The sequence below is a fragment of the Heterocephalus glaber genome, unplaced genomic scaffold (genome assembly GCF_053883595.1).
Source record: "Heterocephalus glaber isolate CG9 unplaced genomic scaffold, H.glaber_assembly_v1.0 deba00001594, whole genome shotgun sequence".
Taxonomy (NCBI): domain Eukaryota; kingdom Metazoa; phylum Chordata; class Mammalia; order Rodentia; family Bathyergidae; genus Heterocephalus; species Heterocephalus glaber.
This window is the reverse complement of record NW_028258369.1, coordinates 10075147-10096558: the sequence shown is the minus strand read 5'-3', so window position 1 is coordinate 10096558 and position 21412 is coordinate 10075147.

The following is a 21412-nucleotide window of genomic DNA, read 5'->3' as shown; positions in this document are numbered from 1 at the left end:
ATGTACTTTTGTTCTTGCATCCTTTTGCAACCTTAAGAAGTTGGTATTTTTACACTTCTTTTACAGAAGCAACTGAGTATCAACAAGTAGGCTCTTCTTATATAGACAGTAAAGAAAAATACAAATATTATTCCCTTTCCCTTTTACTTAGGTCTCTTCTATTAAAATATTATATAGTTTAACATAAAATGATTTTCTAATAATAATTATTATTATTTTTTGTATTAAATTCTTTTATTGGTACATTGTAGGTATACAACACAATTACATTTCTCATTGGGAATTGGACCTTTATATAATGCATCTTGGTTCTTATTTTTTCCCCATTCTTAGCCCTCCCTTCACGCCCTCCACCCTTCCCTATTTACAAAGACTTTATTTCCATTTTTTCCATTTCTCATCATTTTTTCCTTTCTCTTCTTTCCTTTCCCCTGCCCCTCCCACTACCCCTACCCCTTTGGACCTTTTCTTCCTATTTTACATTATCGATTATTCATTCTAATCATTGGTACATTTTAGGTATACAATATAATGACATTCATCATTGGAAATTTGCACCTTTACATAGTCTCTCTAGGTTCTTATTTTTCACTCTTGCCCAGCCCTCCCTTCAACCCCTCCATTCCTCCCTATTTACAAAGATTTTGTTCCTAATTTTCCATTTTCTCATAACTAATAATTATTTTAAAACATATTAAAGAGTAATGAAAAGGAGAACAATGTCTTAGGTCCAAATGATACATTTTTTCTTATACTACACTGTAAATATTAGCCACACCTCCTGACCTATGCTTCCCCCCCTTAGAACTCTTAGACTCAGAAGTACAAAAACCTTGCACAATTACTTTACTTTTGTGTGCCTCTGATGTCTTATCTATAAACTGAGGATTAATGAGTAGCCAGCCATGTCTTAGGCTTGTGGAGATTACATGAGTCTTAAGAGCAAAGGCTTATGTGACTGCACAGGTCTCATCCCCAAGAAATTAGCATAGGTAGAAATTATAGGAAGACAAACTAAATGTGGCAGAAATAAGGCAATTTTAGAAAACTAACAAAAATGATTTGGGTATAGTTTAGGTCTACAAATGGCATAGAAATCTTTCATTAAAGTCTACTTGCTATGGTTTAGATCTAGAATGTCCCCAGAAAGTCTCAGGTGTTTGGAAGTGACTGAATTTTGGAGGCGCTAGAGCTGATTTACCTTTAGGAGTAGGGTCTGGTTAGAAGAGGCGGGTCACTGAGCCTGTGACCTGGAAAGGTGTATCTGCTCCCAGCTCCTCCCTCTTCTCTCTGCTTTCTGGTTGCCATGATGTGAGCAGCTTTCTTCTGCCCAGGCTCTTCCACCATGCTGTTTCTGCCTTGGAGCCAGCCAACCATGTACTGGAACCTCTAAAAACCATAGCCCAAATAAATCTATCCTCCCTTAAGTTGTGGGAGTCTGGTATTGTTTCTCCGCAATAAGGAAAGTGATTAAGACACAACTGATGAGCAAGGTATGTTGGTGTGTACCTGTAGTTCCAGCTTCTCAGGAAGCTGAAGCAGGAGGATCTCTTGAGCCCATGAGTTTGAGTCCAGCCTGGGCAACATAGTGAGTACCCATTAAAAAAAAAGAGTATACATTTATCCAGCCATTTGGTAATCTTCTTTAGATCAGCATCCTAAATTCCAGGTCCTAGGTTTCATTTTGTTAATACTCATAATTTTGTTATGCTGTTCAGTTTTATAATTTGTTCAGTGGCCAATTGCTTTTTTAAAAAGAGACTTCTCCTGTTTTCCAAAACTCATAGAAACAGAGCTGTTTCAGATGTATTTGCACAAAGCTTCCTCTTGTGCAAATCTGATTCTTTCAGCAAAAATGTAAATCCCACTAGGCTTAAATGACTTAGCATAGATACTTCTTTAAACCTGTTATTTTTTTGAGGGAAGAATTGACCCCTAAAATACACAAATGCATATCTTCTCATTCCTTAATTTATTTCTTAATGGGTCATCAGCAGCCACTGGTTCAAACATGACCCTTGCTCACCCCAGGCTTGCTGTGGCATCACATCCTTTGGTCTTGGCTTTTCCCCTTCCCTCAGCTTTGGACTTTTCTTAAGGTACAGAGGGTGGGGGTGGGTTGGGGAAAAGCAGGGCCAGGGATGGGAGGGCCATTCCTGCTGTTCATTCACTCCCATTGCCTGCTGGTCTGCTTCCTGAAAAGAGGTTCATTTTGCTAATTTATAAATGGGGCAACAGAACTCTTAGTCCCCTATTCACATCAGATGTATTCTACAAGGGATTTGTGAGAGCTACCTCCTTAATGCTGTGGTAGACAAGATGGGAACAATGGGACAATTTGGGCTGGGGCCAGTCTTTCTTATCTAGTGATGGGTATGTGCCAAAAATAAGAATTAAAAACAAATACAGCCAAAAATATTAACACCAGTAACCCAGCTCAGGGATGCTAACAGCTCCTCATCTCATGACCTCTTTACATTCTTTTTAAAAAAATTGAGGACCACAGAGAGCTACTGTTTTATAGGGTACAGAACTACAAAAAAGTTTCTTTTCGTGATACTGGAGATTGAACCCAGGGCCTTTACACTGAGCTACATCCCCAGCCCTGTTTTGTATTTTTAATTTTGAGACAGGTCCTTGCTAAGTTGTCCAGGCTGACTTCAAACTTGCGATCCTCCTGTTTGAGCCTCTGAGTAGCTGGGATTACAAGTGTATGCCACTGTGCCCAGCCAAAATATAGTTTTAACCTTGCAGATACCCTGAACTGGTCTTTCTTCGGGACCTTTAGGGATTTCTGAACTCTACTTTGAGAACCACAGATATAGATGATTTTTTAGATTATCTAAAAAGAGGTTGGGCAGCTAAGTCGTACTACAGGATGGTAAAGGCAAAACAAGCTTCTGTATGATTAGGGAGGAAATTATTTTTTATGTGTCTAAGAAATAAAATTTTGAGTAAATCAAGAGTAGGGAAAGCTACTAGACCAGCCTTGTCTAATAGAACTTTCTGCAATGATGAAAGAGTTTACATCTACACTGTTTAATATTGTAGGTGGCTACTAAGCATTTGAAATGTTGACAGTGGGACTGAAGAGTAGAATTTTTTTAAAAAATTCTTTTATTGGTACATTGTAGGTACACAACACAATTACATTTCTCATTGGGAATGGTACCTTTACATAATGCATCTTGGTTCTTATTTTTTCCCCGTTCCTAGCCCTCCCTTCACTCCCTCCACCCTTCCCTATTTACAAAGACTTTATTTCCACTTTTTCCATTTCTCAGCATTTTTCCTTTCCCTTCTTTCCTTTCCCCTGCCCCTCCCACTACCCCTACCCCTTTGGACCTTTTCTTCCTATTTTGCATTATCAATTATTCATTCTAATCATTGGTACATTTTAGGTATACAATATAATGACATTCATCATTGGAAATTTGCACCTTTACATAATTTCTCTTGGTTCTTATTGTTCACCCTTGCCCAGGCCTCCCTTCAACCCCTCTAGTCCTCCCTATTTACAAAGATTTTGTTCCTAGTTTTCCATTTTCTCATATTAATCCCATTCCCTTCTATCCTTTCCCCTAGCCCTCCCACTTCCTTCCCCTTTGCCCCTTTTCTTCCTATTTCACATTACCTATTATACATTTCGTCCTTATTTACACTTTCAGTATCTCACATCAGAGAAACTATTCGGTATTTATACATGTGTGTCCTATTTATTTCACTTAAGAGTATCGCCTCAATGTGCATCCACTTAGCTATAAATGTCTCTAATTTCTCATTTTTTATGGTTGAGTAGTACTCCATTTTATAAAAAACCCACATTTTCTTTATCCAGTCTCCAGTTGATGGGCATTTGGGCTGTTTCCAAGTTTTAGCTATCACAAACTGTGCTGCTATGAACATGGGCGCACATATATCACTGTGGTATGATTCTTTTAATTCTTTTGGGGAAGATCCCCAGCAGTGGAATAGCGGGGTCAAATGGGACTTCCAATCCTAGTTCTTTGAGGTATCTCCATACTGATTTCCACAGTGCTTGCACCAGTCTACACTCCCACCAGCAGTGGAGCAGGGTTTCTCTTTCCCCACAGCCCTGCCAGCATTTGGTATTGGTTGATTTCATGATAGCAGCCATTCTTTCTGGAGTGAAGTGGAATCTCAGCGTTGTTTTCATTTGCATCTCTCAAATGACCAGTGATGTTGAACATTTTTTCATGTATTTATTTGCTATTTCGACTTCTTTGTCTGAGAAATGTCTGTTCATTTCAGCTGCCCATTTTTGGATTGGGTCTTTAAATTTGGGAGGTCTGATCTTTTTAAGTTCTTTATAGATTCGAGATAGTAGACCTTTGTCTGAGGAAGAGCAGATGAAGATTTTTTTCCCAGATTGTGGGTTGTCTCTTCACACTGCTGGTGGTTTCTCTTGCTGTGCAGAAGCCTTTTAATAAGAAGAGATCCCACTTGTTGATTGTTTGTGCTGGTTCACAAGCAATTGAGGTTTTGTTCATAAAATCTTTTCCTCCACTGATGTCTTCAAGGGTTCTACCTAACCTCTGTTCCAACTGGTTCAGAGTTTCTATTTTAATATTTAGATCTTTAATCCATTTTGATTTTAGTTAATGCATGGTCAGAGATATAGGTCTAGTTTTAATCTTTGGCAAGTTGAAGCCCAATTTTTCCAGCACCATTTGTTAAAGAGACTATCTTTCCTCCAGTGAGGGTGTTTGGCTCCTTTGTCGAAGATGAGATGGCTGAGTGTGTCTGGCGTTGTTTCTGCATCTTCTAATCTGTTCCACTGGTCCTCAGGTCTGTTTCTTTGCCAGTACCATGGTGTTTTTATCACAGTAGCTTTGTAGTATAGTTGCAGGTTGGGGATTGTGATACCCCCTGCCATGTCTCTGTTACCTAGAATTGCTTTTGCTATTCTGGGTCTCTTCTTGTTCCAAATGAATTTTTGGATTGTTTTCTCAAGGTCCATGAAGTATGCTGCTGGGATCTCAATTGGAATTGCATGAAATCTATATAGCAGTTTTGGAAGTATGGCCATTTTCACTGTATTAATCCTTCCTACCCAGGAGCAGGGGCTGTCTTTCCATTTTCTGATATCCTCTTCAATCTCTCTTTTCAGAGTGTCATAGTTTTCAGAGAAGAGGTCTTTGATTTCTTTTGTTAGGATGATTCCTAGGTATTTCAGTGTTTTGGATGCTATTGTGAAAGGAATTATTTGCCCTATTTCTCTCTCAGTGAGTCTGTCATTGGTGTAGAGGAAAGCTATTGATTTTTGTGTGTTGACCTTGTAACCAGCTACTTGACTGAATTTGATTATTAAGTCTAGAAGACTTTTGGTGGAGTTCTTGGGGTCTTCTATATAGAGTATCATGTGATCTGCAAATAATGACAATTTGACTTCTTCATTACCTATCTTTATTCCTTTTATTTCTTTCTCTTGTCTAATTGCCGTGGCTAATGTTTCCAGAACTATATTGAACAAGAGTGGTGATAGTGGGCATCCTTGTCTTGTTCCTGATTTTAGTGTGAAGGATTTCAGTTTTTGACCATTTAGTATGATATTGGCTGTTGGTTTTTCATAGATGGCTTCTATCAGTTTGAGGTAGAGACCATCTATTCCAAGTTTTTGTAGGGTTTTTTTTTTTATCATAAATGCATGTTGGATTTTGTCAAATGCTTTTTCTGTGTCTATGGAGATAATCATGTGGTTTTTGTCCTTGGCTCTATTGATATAGTGTATTACATTGATTGATTTGTGTATGTGGAACCATCCCTGCATCCCTGGTATGATTCCCACTTGATCAGGGTGTATGATCTTCTTGATGATCTTCTGCATTCTGTTTGCCAGTATCCTATTAAGGATTTTTGAATCTATATTCATTAGTGAGATTGGCCTATAGTTCTCCTTTTTGGTTGGGTCTTTCTCTGCTTTGGGGATCAAGGTGATGCTTGCTTCCAGGAATGAATTTGGGAGTATTGCTTCCCTTTCAATTTCATTGAAGAGTTTAAACAGTAGTGGCAGTAGTTCTCTCTAAATGTCTTGTAGAATTCAGCAGTGAAGCCATCAGGGCCCGGGCTTTTCTTAGTTGATAAGTTTTTAATTGCATTTTCAATTTCATTGGTTGATATTTGGTTGTTCAGAATTTTTAGGTCTTCTTCGTTCAACTTTGGTAATTCATATGTATCTAGGAATCTGTCCCTTTCTTCTGTGTTGTCCATCTTATTGGCGTATAGTTTTCTGGAAGTAGGTATTGATGATCCTCTGGATTTCTGCTGAGTCTGTTGTAATTTCACCCTTTTCATTCCTAATTGCATGGATTTGGGCCTTTGCTTTCCTTTTTCTGACAAGGTTGGCTAAAGTTTTGTCAATTTTGTTGATTCTTTCAAAGATCCAACTCTTGGCTTCATTGATTTTTTGTATCATTCTCTTAGTCTCCATTGCATTGATTTCTCCTCTGATCTTTATAATTTCCTCCCTTGTATGAGCTTTGGGGTTGTCCTGCTCTTCTTTTTCTAGAAGCTTGAGGTTCAGAATCAGGTTGTTTAATTGGGCTCATTCTGTTTTCCTAATATGAGTATTCACTGCTATGAATTTCCCTCATAAGACTGCTTTCATTGTGTCCCATAGATTCTGATATGTTGTATTGTCATTGTCCTTTAATTGATGGAACTGTCTGATTTCTTCTTTAATTTCCTCTGTGACTCATTGGTTATTCAGAAGTGTGTTGTTCAATTTTCACGTGTTTATGACATTTTTAGAGTTTCTTTTGCTATGGATCTCCAATTTCATCGCACTATGGTCTGATAATATACAGGGGATAACTTCAATTCCTTTGCACTTACTTAAACATGTTCTATGTGTGAGTATGTGGTCTATTTTTGAGAATGACCCATGTGCAGCTGAGAAGAATGTGTATTCTGATTTTGTGGGGTGGAAAACTCTGTCAACATCTGTTAAGTTCATTTGTTCAAGAGTTTGATTGAGTTGCAGTATTTCATTACTTATTTTCTGTCTAGTTGATCTATCTGTTTGTGACAGTGGGGTGTTGAGGACCCCCACTACAATTGTATTAGTGCATATATGACTTTTCATGTCCATTAGTATTTGTTTTATATAGTTGGGTGCACTAGTGTTTGGTGCATAGATATTTATGATTGTCATCTCTTCCTCTTGGATTCTTCCCTTTACAAGGATGTAGTGTCCTTCTTTGTCTCTCTTAATCAGTGTTGGTTTGAAATCTACTTGATCTGCAAAGAGGATAGCTACTCGTGCTTTTTTTTGGGTTCCTGTCACATGAAGTATTGTTTTCCACCCTTTAACTTTCAGTCTATGAGTTTCCTTTTGAATGAAGTGTGTTTCTTGTATGCAGCATATTGTTGGATTTTGCTTCTTGACCCATTCTGCCAGTCTATTTCTTTTGATTGGTGAATTGAGACCATTAACGTTGATGGTTATAACTGAAATGTATTGACTTGTCATTGCCATGACTTTTTCTTTTTGTTGGGTTCTCCCCCTTTCCATTTAATTTCTTGTCATGCCAGATGGGTTCATTCTGCTTTGCTTCCTGGGGTTGTGATCCTCAATGTCTGTTCCTAGGCTATTGTGTAAAATTCTTTGGAGTTCTGGTTTGATATTCACGAAGTTCCTAAGGTGCTCTTTGTCATGAAAGTATCTTATTTCTCCATCCATTTTGAAAGATAGTTTTGCAGGGTACATCAATCTGGGTGGGAGGCTGTTTTCTTTTAGGGCTTGGAATATGTCACTCCAAGCTCTTCTTGCCTTGATGGTTTGTGTTGAGAAGTCTGCTGTGATTCTGATGGGCTTTCCTTTGTATGTGATTTGTTTCTTTTCTCTGACTGCTTGGAGAACTTTGTTCTTCTGTTGTGTTTCTGGAATCTTAACAATTATATGCCTATGTGTAGATTTTTTTTGATCAAGGCTATTTGGAGTCCTATATGCCTCACTTATCTGTATGTCAAGCTCTTTTCCCCTGCTTGGGAAGTTTTCTGCCATTATTTCTGCGAAGAGATGTTTTATGTCATCTCCACTCTCTCCTGTTTCTTCATTTGCATCATCTAGCAGCTGCTGGATTGATTTCTCATGTTCCCTTATAATTTTGAAGCCATTTTTCTTTTCCTGGTCACTAATTGCAATCTTATCTTCTATATCTGAAATTCTGTCCTCACACAGGCTCATTCTGCTGTGTAGACTTTCAATGGAGTTTTTCATGTCCTGGAAATCTATTTGCACCTGTTTTATGGATTCCATTTGTTTCTTATGTTGGGATTCCATCATGTTCCTGAGCTCCTCTCTAGATTTATTAATCATGTCTTGCACTAGGGGCACAATTTTTCCTGTTATCTGAGACATTATTTCTGATTTCATTTTTTTCAGATCCCCTTTTGTTGCCAGTTCAGTGGGTCCAGGTGGTTGAGCATCAGAGTGTTCCATCTCATTTCCCTTTGGGGTTGCTGTAGGTGATCTGGAAGTCTGGTTTTGAGACTTATTTCTGTGTTTTCTCATTTTGACTGGGGCGGGGGCTGTTAGCGCCTGCAGGGATTACCTCCTCTGAGCTGGGTGAGGTGGGACAGGGGCCGTGAGCAGTGGTAGGGATGGTGACCCAAAAGCCCTTTCCTGTGGGCTGGGAGCAGCCAGATGGATGGTGGCCGGGAATCCCCTTCCTGTGGACCAGGAGCAGTGGGATGGTTGCTCAGAAGCCCCTTCCACTGGGCCAGGAGCAGCAGGACAGAAGGTGGCCCAAAAGACCTTTTCTCTGGGCTGGGAGCAGTGGGAGGGATGGTGACTGGGAAGACTCTTCCTCTGGACCAGGAGCAGTGGGACGACGGCTCAGAAGCCCCTACCTCTGGGCCGGGAACAGTGGGACTCAGTACCTTGGTCTGGTGGTCTGGTGTCCTCTGCGCCTTTGTAATGTGGAACCATGTGGCTGCCTGTCTGCAGTGGGGTGATTCGGTGTCTTCCACGTGACTCAGGACCTCGGTAGGGCATGCACAGACCTGTCTGTCTGCAGTGGGCTGATTCGGCGTGTTCCGTGGGACTGGGGCCCTCGCTAGGGTGTGGGCAGATCTGCCTGTCTGCAACGGGGTGATTTGGCATCTTCCGCGCGACTCAGGACCTCAGTATGGTGTGCACAGACCTCTAACTGACATAAATTTAAGCTGAAATAGACATACCTGGTTAGAGACCGCTCCACTAGATAGCATAATTCTACACAATAGATCTGCCTGGAGGAAGCTACTGCATCAAAGGAGTAAGAAATCTTGTTGGAATTCAAAAGAGGCAACCCATGTAGAAAGAAGCTTCCACAGCCAGGTGATCTCAAGAACAGGCTTGAGGAGATGAAAATGAGGCTAAAGATGGCTTTTCCGAGTGACTTCCACTGTTCTCTGTTTTATAAAGGAGTAACTTGGTGATTGTTAGAACCAAAGGGTAATTTCTCATTGACTATTGTTGTACAACCTGTCACTTCTCTAGGTGGACAGTTCTGCCATCATTGCATACTCGATGTCACTTGTGACGATTTGACTGCTGGGGACACCAGGATCAGGGCATGTCCAGGTGGTGATTGTTCCCGTCCTGAAGGTGGTGGTTGTGGTCTGGGTTGGCATGGGGAACCTTGGCTCATGCTAGTCCCAACATGGTTTTGGTGAGATAAAGTTGTAGTGTGTGTGATAGCCCTGGTACACTGTCTTAATAAATGTTAGTTTAATTGTTTCTTGGGAACAAGAAGCCTGGAGAACTGAAGTGGTCCTAGGTTGATGAACTGACTGCTATAAAGTTTAGGGGTGATTAAAGGCCCAAATCTGAAGTCCTCATTCTGGATCCGAGTCCAGGATATTCAGAGAGCAAGGGGGCAGATGCTTGTGAATGGGGCCTATTTCCTTATCTATAAAATGAAATATTTGGAGACCAGTGATACCCCCACCCAGTTCTGATAACTTACTCTGCACCACAGTGCCACTGCTCTGTGAGAACTACTGAACTAGGTTTTCTATGAATTCTAGAAATGAATGAAGTGGATCAGTTCTTCTACTGTTTTAACACATGTCAAGCCCTCCATGTGGCAATTTCAGGCAATTGAAGTGAGTTGGAAAATTACCTTGTGTGTGTGTGTGTGCATACGTGTGTGTGTGCTTCTGGGAACAGAATCCAGGCTTTGTACAAGCTAGGCAAATGCTTTACCACTGAGATACATTCCTGGCCCCTACCTTGTGGTTGTAATTGGTGTAGCCAGCCAATAAAGGTCACAAAAGTTCTCTTTTTTGGCTATGTGACAATTATCCTTAATTTACGTCTGATGGAATAAAGACCTGCACTGGGGTGTCAGAAATGGGAGCTGGGAGGAAGCAGCACATTGAGGAGAGCGGAAGTTGAGAGAGTACTGAGATTGGCTACAGAGGAAAAGGAGAGGCAATGGGCAAAGACGATCGATGCAGGGCAGTGGTTTTCAAAGTGTGGTCTTGGGACCAGCAGCATAGTATTGCCCTGGAAGTTGTTAGAGATGCAAATTGAGCCCCTCTCCATCTCACTCTCCTCACTGAACCAGACAGTTGGGCCTATTCCCCCAATCCATCTTAAGAAGCTGTCCATGTGATTCTGATGTCCACTCAAGGTTGAGAAGCCCTGGTGTAATGGATGCTGCTGCCGCCCTACTCATGTCCTTTCTCCTAGGCTGTGTGTCCATCCCCCGGCTGCTGTGGATGCTGGTTCCTGTATTAGTCAGGGTTTGGAGAGAGAGAGAGACAGAAATAGAGATAGAGATAGAGATAAAAATAGAGAAAGAGATTATAAAAAATTGGTTCATATTTGTCTTAGTTACTTTTCTCATTGCTGAGACAAAATACCAACACCCATAGGTTAAAGGAGGAAATGTTTATTTCAGCTCACAGTCTGTAGAGGTTTCAGTCCATAGTTGGCTGGCTCCAAGGCAGGGTGGTATGGCAGAGGGACGTCACAGAGGAGAAACAGTCCATGGCAGGGTAGGCAGAAGGCAGCAGGCTGCCTTCTTTTCTGTCCCTTTATATTCCATCCAGGCTATAAGCCTATTGATTGGTGCTACCCACACCCAGGGTAGGCTTTCCTATTATCCACACCCAGAACTATGCTAATTCCAATTAGGAGACACACCTTAATCCCAGTATCACAGGCCCTAGATCTGGCCAGCTCCGAAAAGTCCCATATATGAGTGTATGAGGCTTGGGGGGCATCTAGATACAAAGCATAACAATACTATTATGGAGGCTGAGGCCTGAAAATTGTCATAATCTGCCTTCTGCAAGCTGGAGATCTAGGAGAGCCAATATACTTTGTAGGCCTGAGAACCAGGAATGCTGAGGGCAGGAGAAGATGAATGTTCCCACTCAGTGAATTCAGCCTTCTTCCACCTTTTTCTTCTATTTAGGCTCTCCATGAATCATATGATACCAGTGACATTGGGGAAGGCTGTCAGCTTTACTCAGTTCACCAATAATGTTCACCCTCACTGACACACCCAGAAATAATGTCCAACCAGCTATCTGACATCCATGGCCCAGGCTAATTGCCATGCAAAATTAACAATTATAGTTGCTAACTATTCAACAGCTGCCCCTCAACTCTGGAGCTTTGCCCTTGGCTGAACAAGAGCAGGTGTAGCCTGCCTTGACCCTGGGGCCCAGAGTCTGATATTGAGGTACAAAACCTGGTCCTTTAGTCTTCAGGAAGGACAATTTGTAGTGTGATTTATGCCCTGAGCTCTTGTGTGGATTTTGCTAAGATCACACCCTTGCTTGACTCCCTGTCCTATCTTGCTTCCTCCACTTCACAACACCAGAACAGATCTCTCCTGAGAGTGCTCCTTCCATCAGTCATGGGCATTCAAATCCCTGTCTCAGGCTCCGCTTCTAGGAACAATGGATGAGTCTAATGTCAGCATGTTGTTAAAAGACTGCCAAGGATAGAAAGAATATGTAGAAAACGTGTGATTTAGGATCACTTAATCTGGAGCTTTTTTTTGGTACTGGGAATTGAACTCAGGACGTGCGCTTGCGAGGCAGGTGGCAGAACCACTGAGCTAAATCTCCAGCCCTCAATCTGGAGTTTTAAAAAAATTATATATATTTTCAAAGAGTAATATATTTATTTGGATCAAAAATCAAAAAATATAAAATGATATGTGGTGAAAAGGCTCTGTTCTAACCCCACCCTCCTGTCTGTCCATTCACCTCCCTTCATAGGTCACCATAATTGTTAATTGTATCACACCAGGGATTTCAACAATGCATATACAAACAAATGCAGATTTATATTTTTACCCCATCCCCTTTATATAAATGATAGATTTTTACACCCAGTGTTGTGCACCTTGCTTCCCTCCTCGTTTACACTGTTTTGGAGGATTTTTCTCATATGTGCATAGAAAGCATCTTTATTCATTTTTTACAGCTGCCATTTTAGGGAGAGATCACATATTTTGTAATCAGCCCCCCTCCCATTTGTGGCCAATTAATTTACTGTAAATCTTTTGTTTCATTCTGACTTTTGATCATCATCGAACCACATACAGTTGTATATATCAACATAATTCTTCATAATGTGGATGTCCTACATTTTTAGTTGTCAAGTGTTCAAGGGGGACATTAACTCTTTCATAGGGGAGGCCATGTTGAAAGGGTAAGAGTTTTTTATAGGAGCATCTCTTTAGGAAAACCTAATGTCTGAAATGATCTGTTAAAAAAGCACATAAATTAGGAAGTAATGATTTTCTTTCACAAACACTCCATTTGATAAGTTTACCATGGTGTTCCTTTGGATGGAGAATTTCTATGATTTAATATTACAAAAATTGAAATCACCTTCAGTTTCACAAGAATGCAACTATTGGATTTAAGTAAGCTGCTCCTATATTGTTTTGTATTTATTAAAATCATGTATGGATTTTGCAAGGGCTATTTAAGCAGTAATATTACTGTGCTGAAATTTTGTTATAATAAATGGGCATTGGTTAGGGTTCGGCAATCATATTGTTTTTTAGTATATGTGCTACTGAAGAGAGTACAGCAATCAGATATTTGAATAAATACTTTTGTCAAAATGGTATTTATTTTTATGACATTTAATCTGGAATGATCTTTTGGCATCTTGAAAGATGTAATTCACTTTTTTGAACCTGGCTTTGGAAAATATTTTGGCTTGGCATTGTACATTTTAAAAATCTTTTCAACTCTCTTCACCAGTTTTCTCTTTAACTTGTTAGAACCCTTTAACTAAAAGAACAAATAATATTTTCTCCAAGAAGGAGGTGGTCTGAGTATTTAAAAGATCAATTTCCTAGAAATGAAGATTTGTAGTTTTCCTACTGCCACATAGACTAATTCTGTTGGAGCTACTTTGTGATACTATGAGTAGTTTCCTGAACATTTTCTTCCCTTTCTGATACATCAGGCCTCTGCATAAATTACAATTTCAGGGTCAAAATTTGTCATTTTGGTTCACTTAAAGTAACACCGTGCTGTTAATTCCTACCAATGTCACACCTAAATAGATTGCAAATTCAGAGAAGTGTTACCAATACTGTTTCCACAGAGCAGGGAAGTTGTAAAATGTTAATTGAAGGGAAGATTTTGGTCTTTCCAGGTTAGTAGGTCTTTGGTTACTTCAGAAATTGGGATGTGAAAACACCTTGTCCTTACATCTTATTCTCTGTAGATGCAAAATAAAAATAGTCCTTGTTGTCACTTTAGTATAAGCAGGTAAATATTAGTTCAGGTGAGAAAGATTGTGGCACCTAAGGGAAGGGAGAGAACACGAATCACACGAGAGGAATTTTGACTGAAAGGGTATTTTTCAAATTTCCAGATGAGCCCACAGAAATGACAGACATTAAAAGAGTCACAGACTTTTTTGAACAGAATTTTGTGGCAAAACATGGAAAACAGAGAAAGCATGTCATGTTTTATCCATGTGCTCGGTTGTGCCAATATTGGCTGAATGTTGCACAACAGCATGGTAGCTGCACTTACTGCAGCTGTCGTTTAAGGAATGTGGCAGATTTGCTCGACTTCAAAATTGTTCCAGCAAAAATTCCATTTTTACTTTAGGAATTTTACTTAGAAAGTGGGGAAAAGGCTCAGAAAAATGCAGAGTTGGGTGTTCTCTGCTATTGACTTGTCTCATCCCTCTTCCCTGATATTTGGGCTAGGAGTGGGCACAGCTGGGGCGAGGTCCCAAGGGGCAGGAAGGGTTGGGAAAAGGGAAAAACTACATTTTACCCAGGGTGGCAGTGTTTGAAGCTGCTGGACAAGTAACCAGGATCAACTCAGTTGGAGTTGGACCAGGGGTTGCTCACTCTCAAAGCAAGAGTTCAGAAACAAGTGCCTTGTAAGGACTTCTGAAGCCAGTGTCCAAAAAGTGAAACTGCAGCAATTTTGGATCCTGAGTACCCTTTTAATGCAGTTTCTTTGCAGCCTCTAGGGACACTCATGCATCTATGTCTCCTTTCTTTCCCGTGTTTTCCAGCTTCCTTTCACCATTTGACCTGGTGTGGAACTCTAAAAATCTAAGCACTCACCCACTTGGAATGTTAAGAGGCAGCACTAGATAAGAGGGGTTTGAATTACATAAGAGAAACACGCCTGCTTTTTCTTCATCATTTTTCGTCTTATTGACTTGATTAAAAAAAACTGTTATAAAATGTACATAACACAAAACTTGCCATTTTAACCATTCTTAGTTGTACATTCAGTGGCATCAGATACATTCACATTGATATGTGACTATCATCACCATCCATCTCCAGAACATTTTCATCTTCCTAAACAGAAACTCTATCTTATTATACACTAATTCCCCATTTCTCCCTCTCCTCAGCCCCTGACAACCACCCTTCTATTTTCTGTCCTTATGAATTTTTTTTGTGTGAATTGAACCCAGGGCTTTGCATATGCTAATCATGTGCTCTGCACCTCCAGGACCTATCCTTATAAATTTGATTCCTGTAGGTGCCTCATCTATGTGGCCTTACATTTTTGTGAGTGTAAAAATCCTTCATAGCCCTACTTGCAATATACTTTCTTGCTGAGGGCTTGCGTTTGGATGCAAGACGCTACTGATGGGGATAGATATGAGACAGTCCGCCCAGCTGGGCAAATGCTGATCACGGACCCATAGTACATTAACAAGCTGCACACCCACGTGCATGCTGCTAGGGAACAAGTGAAGAGGAAGCTGCCATATTAGACTGGTGTTTGGGACGGAATGTCTCTATATTTCACTTATTCACTGGTAGACAGAGGAAGTTGAATTCTAAAAGCTGTTTAATGAGGAAATGGGGAGGGCCGGGCAAACATGATTAGTCACAGAGCTCCAGGCCTAGGTTATTTATTCTCTGGAGAAACACAAGGGCTCGTGAGTGGGATGGATTGCTGACTGCGAAGCTGAGTAAATTTGACCAAGAGGCCTAAACCGAAGGGGAAACTGGTCTCTTTATGAGCTCTATTGACACTGAATAGAAACGTGGGCTTAATTCCAATTTGTTTCCTAGCAAAATAAATACATAAATATCAAGGACACTTCCTTGTTTTCAGAAAGAGGAAAGAGTTGAAGTTATGACTACAAAAGGCAAATGAAAAGGAGATGAGTGGTTTTGAGGATACGATAAAAATATCTTCGTAGGCAGTTACACGTAAGTGTAAAAGGATATTCTAAAATCTTTCCTGGCTGCAAGGGCGAGAGGAGTGAATTACAGTACCCAGCAAGGTTGTGGGTATGATTATATTCACGGGTGTGCTAGGCTTGGATGCCGGATCAAGTGACAACACAAACCTTAGAAACAGTGTGATTATTTTTGCCAAAATTAAGACAAACTCGTCTCTCTTAAAATGCCAACATTATGATAAAGTCTAGATCCAGATATGTACATAAATATCTATTGAGGGGATTGGTGAATAATATACATAATTTAGATCTGTAAAGAACTGTCAGTATAATAACTCCTATGCAGTTTAAGATACCCACTGACAAATTCACTGTTCCTGACATTGTTTAGCTCTCAGATCTTCTCAGGGATCCTGGGTCTATGATGTGGAGCTAAATCATCACAACCAAGACTTTGCATTTTTCAAGCAGAGAATATTCTGTCCACAGGCAGTGTCTATCCATTATTACATATAACAAACCAAACATATAAAAATGAACTGAACATTCAAGATAGGTCCTTTTACACTTCTAGTTTCTTATAGCAGTTTACATCATTTATTATTTAACATTTTCATGTTCTGATAATACATGCTTATTGTAGAAAATTTAGGAAATACAAGTATAATGAAAAAAATCAAAATCACTGATAATCCACTATCCAGAGATAAATATGGTTATATGATTATACATATTCTGATGTATTTTGTCTAAATACATATAAATGACATATATAATGTATAAATTTTATATATGAGATATACTCTTTCTATTTTTTTTACTCTTCCTTTTTAATTGAGGATTTCTCCATGCATACTTTTCTCACCCATGACAGAATTTTAACATGGTTTTGACGATGGCTGTGTCATTTCATCATATGGCTGTACCGTACTTTAAGTCTTCCCCTCTTGTCAAATATTTAAATTCTTTCAAGTTTTTTTTTTCTTTTCCAAAAATCAAAATGACTCTTTGATAAACATTCTTACACAACAATCTTTGGCATTTTTCCTGAGACTGTAATTCCTAAGGCCAGGCATGAACAGTTCTTAAAATTCTTAGAAAATGTTAACTACATTCCTGTCCCTGAAAGTCATGCTAATTACAGTGCCACCAACAGGATACGAGATGCCTACTGGTATTATGCGTAAGACAACGTAAACACAAGAATTTAAAAACAAGTTTTTCTTCTTTGGCAAGTGTAAAATGATTATCTCAGAGATTTTTTTTTTGTATTAAATTCTTTTATTGGTACATTGTAGGTATACAACACAATTACATTTCTCATTGGGAATTGTACTTTTATATAATGCATCTTGGTTCTTATTTTTTCCCCATTCCTAGCCCTCCCTTCATGCCCTCCACCCTTCCCTATTTACAAAGACTTTATTTCCATTTTTTCCATTTCTCATCATTTTTTCCTTTCCCTTCTTTCCTTTCCCTTGCCCCTCCCACTACCCCTACCCCTTTGGACCTTTTCTTCCTATTTTACATTATCGATTATTCATTCTAATCATTGGTACATTTTAGATATACAACATAATGACATTCATCATTGGAAATTTGCACCTTTCCATAGTCTCTCTTGGTTCTTATTTTTCACCCTTGCCCAGCCCTCCCTTCAACTCCTCCATTCTTCCCTATTTACAAAGATTTTGTTCCTGTTTTTCCATTTTCTCATATTAATCCCATTCCCTTCTATCCTTTCCCCTAGCCCTCCCACTTCCTTCCCCTTTGCCCCTTTTCTTCCTATTTCACATTACCTGTTATACATTTAGTCCTTATTTACACTTTCAGTTTCTCACCCCAGAGAAACTATTTGGTATTTACACATGTGTGTCCTATTTATTTCACTTAAGAGTATCGCCTCAATGTGCATCCACTTAGCTATAAATGTCTCTAATTTCTCATTTTTTATGGCTGAGTAGTACCCCATTTTATTAAAAAACCACATATTCTTTATCCAGTCTCCAGTTGATGGGCATTTGGGCTGTTTCCAAGTTTTAGCTATTACAAACTGCGCTGCTATGAACATGGGTGCACATATATCACTGTGGTATGATTCTTTTAATTCTTTGGGGAAGATCCCCAGCAGTGGAATAGTGGGGTCAAATGGGACTTCCAGTCCTAGTTCTTTGAGGTATCTCCATACTGATTTCCACAGTGCTTGCACCAGTCTACACTCCCACCAGCAGTGGAGCAGCGTTTCTCTTTCCCCACAGCCCCTCCAGCAATTGTTATTGGTTGATTTCATGATAGCAGCCATTCTTTCTGGAGTGAAGTGGAATCTCAGCGTTGTTTTCATTTGCATCTCTCAAATGACCAGTGATGTTGAACATTTTTTCATGTATTTATTTGCTATTTCGACTTCTTTGTCTGAGAAATGTCTGTTCATTTCAGCTGCCCATTTTTGGATTGGGTCTTTAAATTTGGGAGGTCTGATCTTTTTAAGTTCTTTATAGATTCGAGATAGTAGACCTTTGTCTGAGGAAGAGCAGATGAAGATTTTTTTCCCAGATTGTGGGTTGTCTCTTCACACTGCTGGTGGTTTCTCTTGCTGTGCAGAAGCCTTTTAATAAGAAGAGATCCCACTTGTTGATTGTTTGTGCTAGTTCGTGGGCAACTGAGGTTTTGTTCATAAAATCTTTTCCTCCACTGATGTCTTCAAGGGTTCTACCTAACCTCTGTTCCAACTGGTTCAGAGTTTCTATTTTAATATTTAGATCTTTAATCCATTTTGATTTTAGTTAATGCATGGTCAGAGATATAGGTCTAGTTTTAATCTTTGGAAAGGTAAAGCCCAATTTTTCCAGCACCATTTATTAAAGAGACTATCTTTCCTCCAGTGAGGGTGTTTGGCTCCTTTGTCGAAGATGAGATGGCTGAGTGTGTCTGGCATTGTTTCTGCATCTTCTAATCTGTTCCACTGGTCCTCAAGTCTGTTTCTTTGCCAGTACCATGGTGTTTTTATCACAGTAGCTTTGTAGTATAGTTGCAGGTTGGGGATTGTGATACCCCCTGCCATGTCTCTGTTACCTAGAATTGCTTTTGCTATTCTGGGTCTCTTCTTGTTCCAAATGAATTTTTGGATTGTTTTCTCAAGGTCTATGAAGTATGCTGCTGGGATCTCAATTGGAATTGCATGAAATCTATATAGCAGTTTTGGAAGTATGGCCATTTTCACTATATTAATCCTTCCTGCCCAGGAGCAGGGGATGTCTGTCCATTTTCTGATATCATCTTCAATCTCTCTTTTCAGAGTGCCATAGTTTTCAGAGAAGAGGTCTTTGATTTCTTTCGTTAGGATGATTCCTAGGTATTTCAGTGTTTTGGATGCTATTGTGAAAGGAATTATTTGCCCCATTTCTCTCTCAGTGAGTCTGTCATTGTTGTAGAGGCAAGCTATTGATTTTTGTGTGTTGACCTTGTACTCCTACATAACTTTTTAAAATTTCAATATCCAATTCTTCATTTATAGCAAGTATACACAGACCTGAAGTTTTATATATACCTTGTGTTTTCTAATCCTGCTAAATTCAAATACAAGCTCTAGGGGCTCCTAGAGATTTCTTAGTATTTTCTCTGTAGATGATCATTTCATCTACATATAAAGATTTTGCTTCTACCTTGCCAATCCTATCCTAACTGTGTCATTTCATTGCCAGACTATTTTGGTGGGGCCTAGGTTTCAAAGTTTAATGGAGAGATGAAGACTAAGCATATCTGCCCTTGTTCCCCACCTTAAGGAGAAAGCATTGTATCTTCTCCATTCATATAAGGCGTTCTTGCTGGAAGTATGGAGTACATGTCTTTAATCTGTTGAGAAGTTTCTGTTCTACTTCAAGTCTCCTCATAGCTTTTACCATGAACAGCTGTAGAATTTAGTCCAATACTTTTTCTCCAACTAGTGACAGGATCATATGGCTTTTCCCTTTCCTCTGTTAAAATAATGGCTTTTGGGTGTGGATCTTCCAATGCTGAATGAACACTGCCATCCCTATAACAAAGCCATTTTCTACATACTGCCAGATCTGACTTCTAATAGTTTGTTTTGTTAAACAAATTTCTATCTATGTTCGTACTTTTTTCTTCTATTATCTTTATCCAGTTTTAGGATTAGCACAATGTTGATTTCCTAAAATGAGGGGAGAAGTGTTCCTTCTTTTTTCTGCTTTAATCGTTTGATATAATTTATCAGTTGAAATGTATATGAGCTTGATGTTGTCGTATAGGTAGGTTTTCAAGCTAGGAATATACTTTCTTTAATAGGTGCTATTCAAATTTTATATTTCCTCCAGAGTTAGTTTCATTAATTTGTCTTCCAAGGTACTTCTTAGAAGTTGTCCAATTTATTTCAAAACAGATTTTTGAAATATGCTTTCTATACCCTTTTAAATTCTGTAAAATCTGTGGTCATGTCTCCTAGATCTTGATTTTGTAATTTAAAAAATTTATAATTGATATTGTGTAATAGGAAGTAAAGGTCTAAAGGAGCAGGGGAAGTGGGAGAGGTAGGGGAAAGGAAAAAAGGGAAAAGAAAAAATATGAGAAAAGGAAAAAATGGAAACAAAGTCTTTGCAAATAGGGAAGGGTGGAGGGGGTGAAGGGAGGGCAGGTGAAGGGGAAAAAAAAAGGAACCAAGATACTCATGTAAAGGAACAGGATCCCGGCCCGGGGATTTAGCTCAGTGGTTCCGGTGCCTGCCTAGCAAGGGCAAGGTCCTGAGTTCGATCCCCGATACCAAAAAAACCCTAAACAAACAAACAAACAAAAGTAGGCAGCTTGTTTATTAGGGCCGGGGATTTAGCTCAGTGGTTCCGCTGCCTGCCTCGCAAGTGCAAGGACCCAAGTTCGATCCCAGGTACCAAAAAAAAAAAAAAAAAAAAATTAAAAGGTACAGGATCCCAATGATGAATGTAACTGTATTTTACACCTAAAATGTACCAATAAACTTAATGGGGGGGGAAACCAAAAACACAGATATCTAGTTGTTCCAGCACTGTTGTTGAAGAGATTATCTCCCCACGTGATTGTTCTATCAAAAATCAATTGCTTACATATGCATGGGTCTATTTTTTGACTTTTTATTCTGTTCCATTGATCTATATGTCTATCCTTTTGTCAATATCATCGTTCTGTTTCGATTATTACAGCTTTATAATCAGTTGTGAAATCAGGTAGTGTAAGTTCTCCTTTTTTCCAAAATTGTTTTAGTTATACTAAGTCCTTTTCATTTCCATATAAATTTTACATTCAGCTTGTCAATTTCTAGAAAAACACTTGTTAGGATTTTGATTGTGATTGCATTATATATACAGATCAATGTGGGGGAGAATTCCATTTTAGCAAGACTGAGTCTTCTAATCCATGAATATGGGATATTTTCCCATTTATTTATATGTTCTTTAATTTTAGGCATTAATGTCTTGTAGTTTTCAGTGTGCATATATATATATATATATATATATATATATATATATCTTTTTTTTTTGAGAGAGGGTCTCACTATGTAGTTCAGGGTGGCCTTGAATTCACTATGTAGTCCAGGCTGTCCTTGAACTTGAACTGGCTGCCTTCTGCCTCTGCCTCCAAAGTGCTGGGATTATAGGCATGTGCCACCACACCTGGTTAGTGTACATTTATTGCACATTTGTTAAATTTGTCCCTAAACATTTTTCATTTTGATAGCATTGTGAATAGTAATGATTTTTA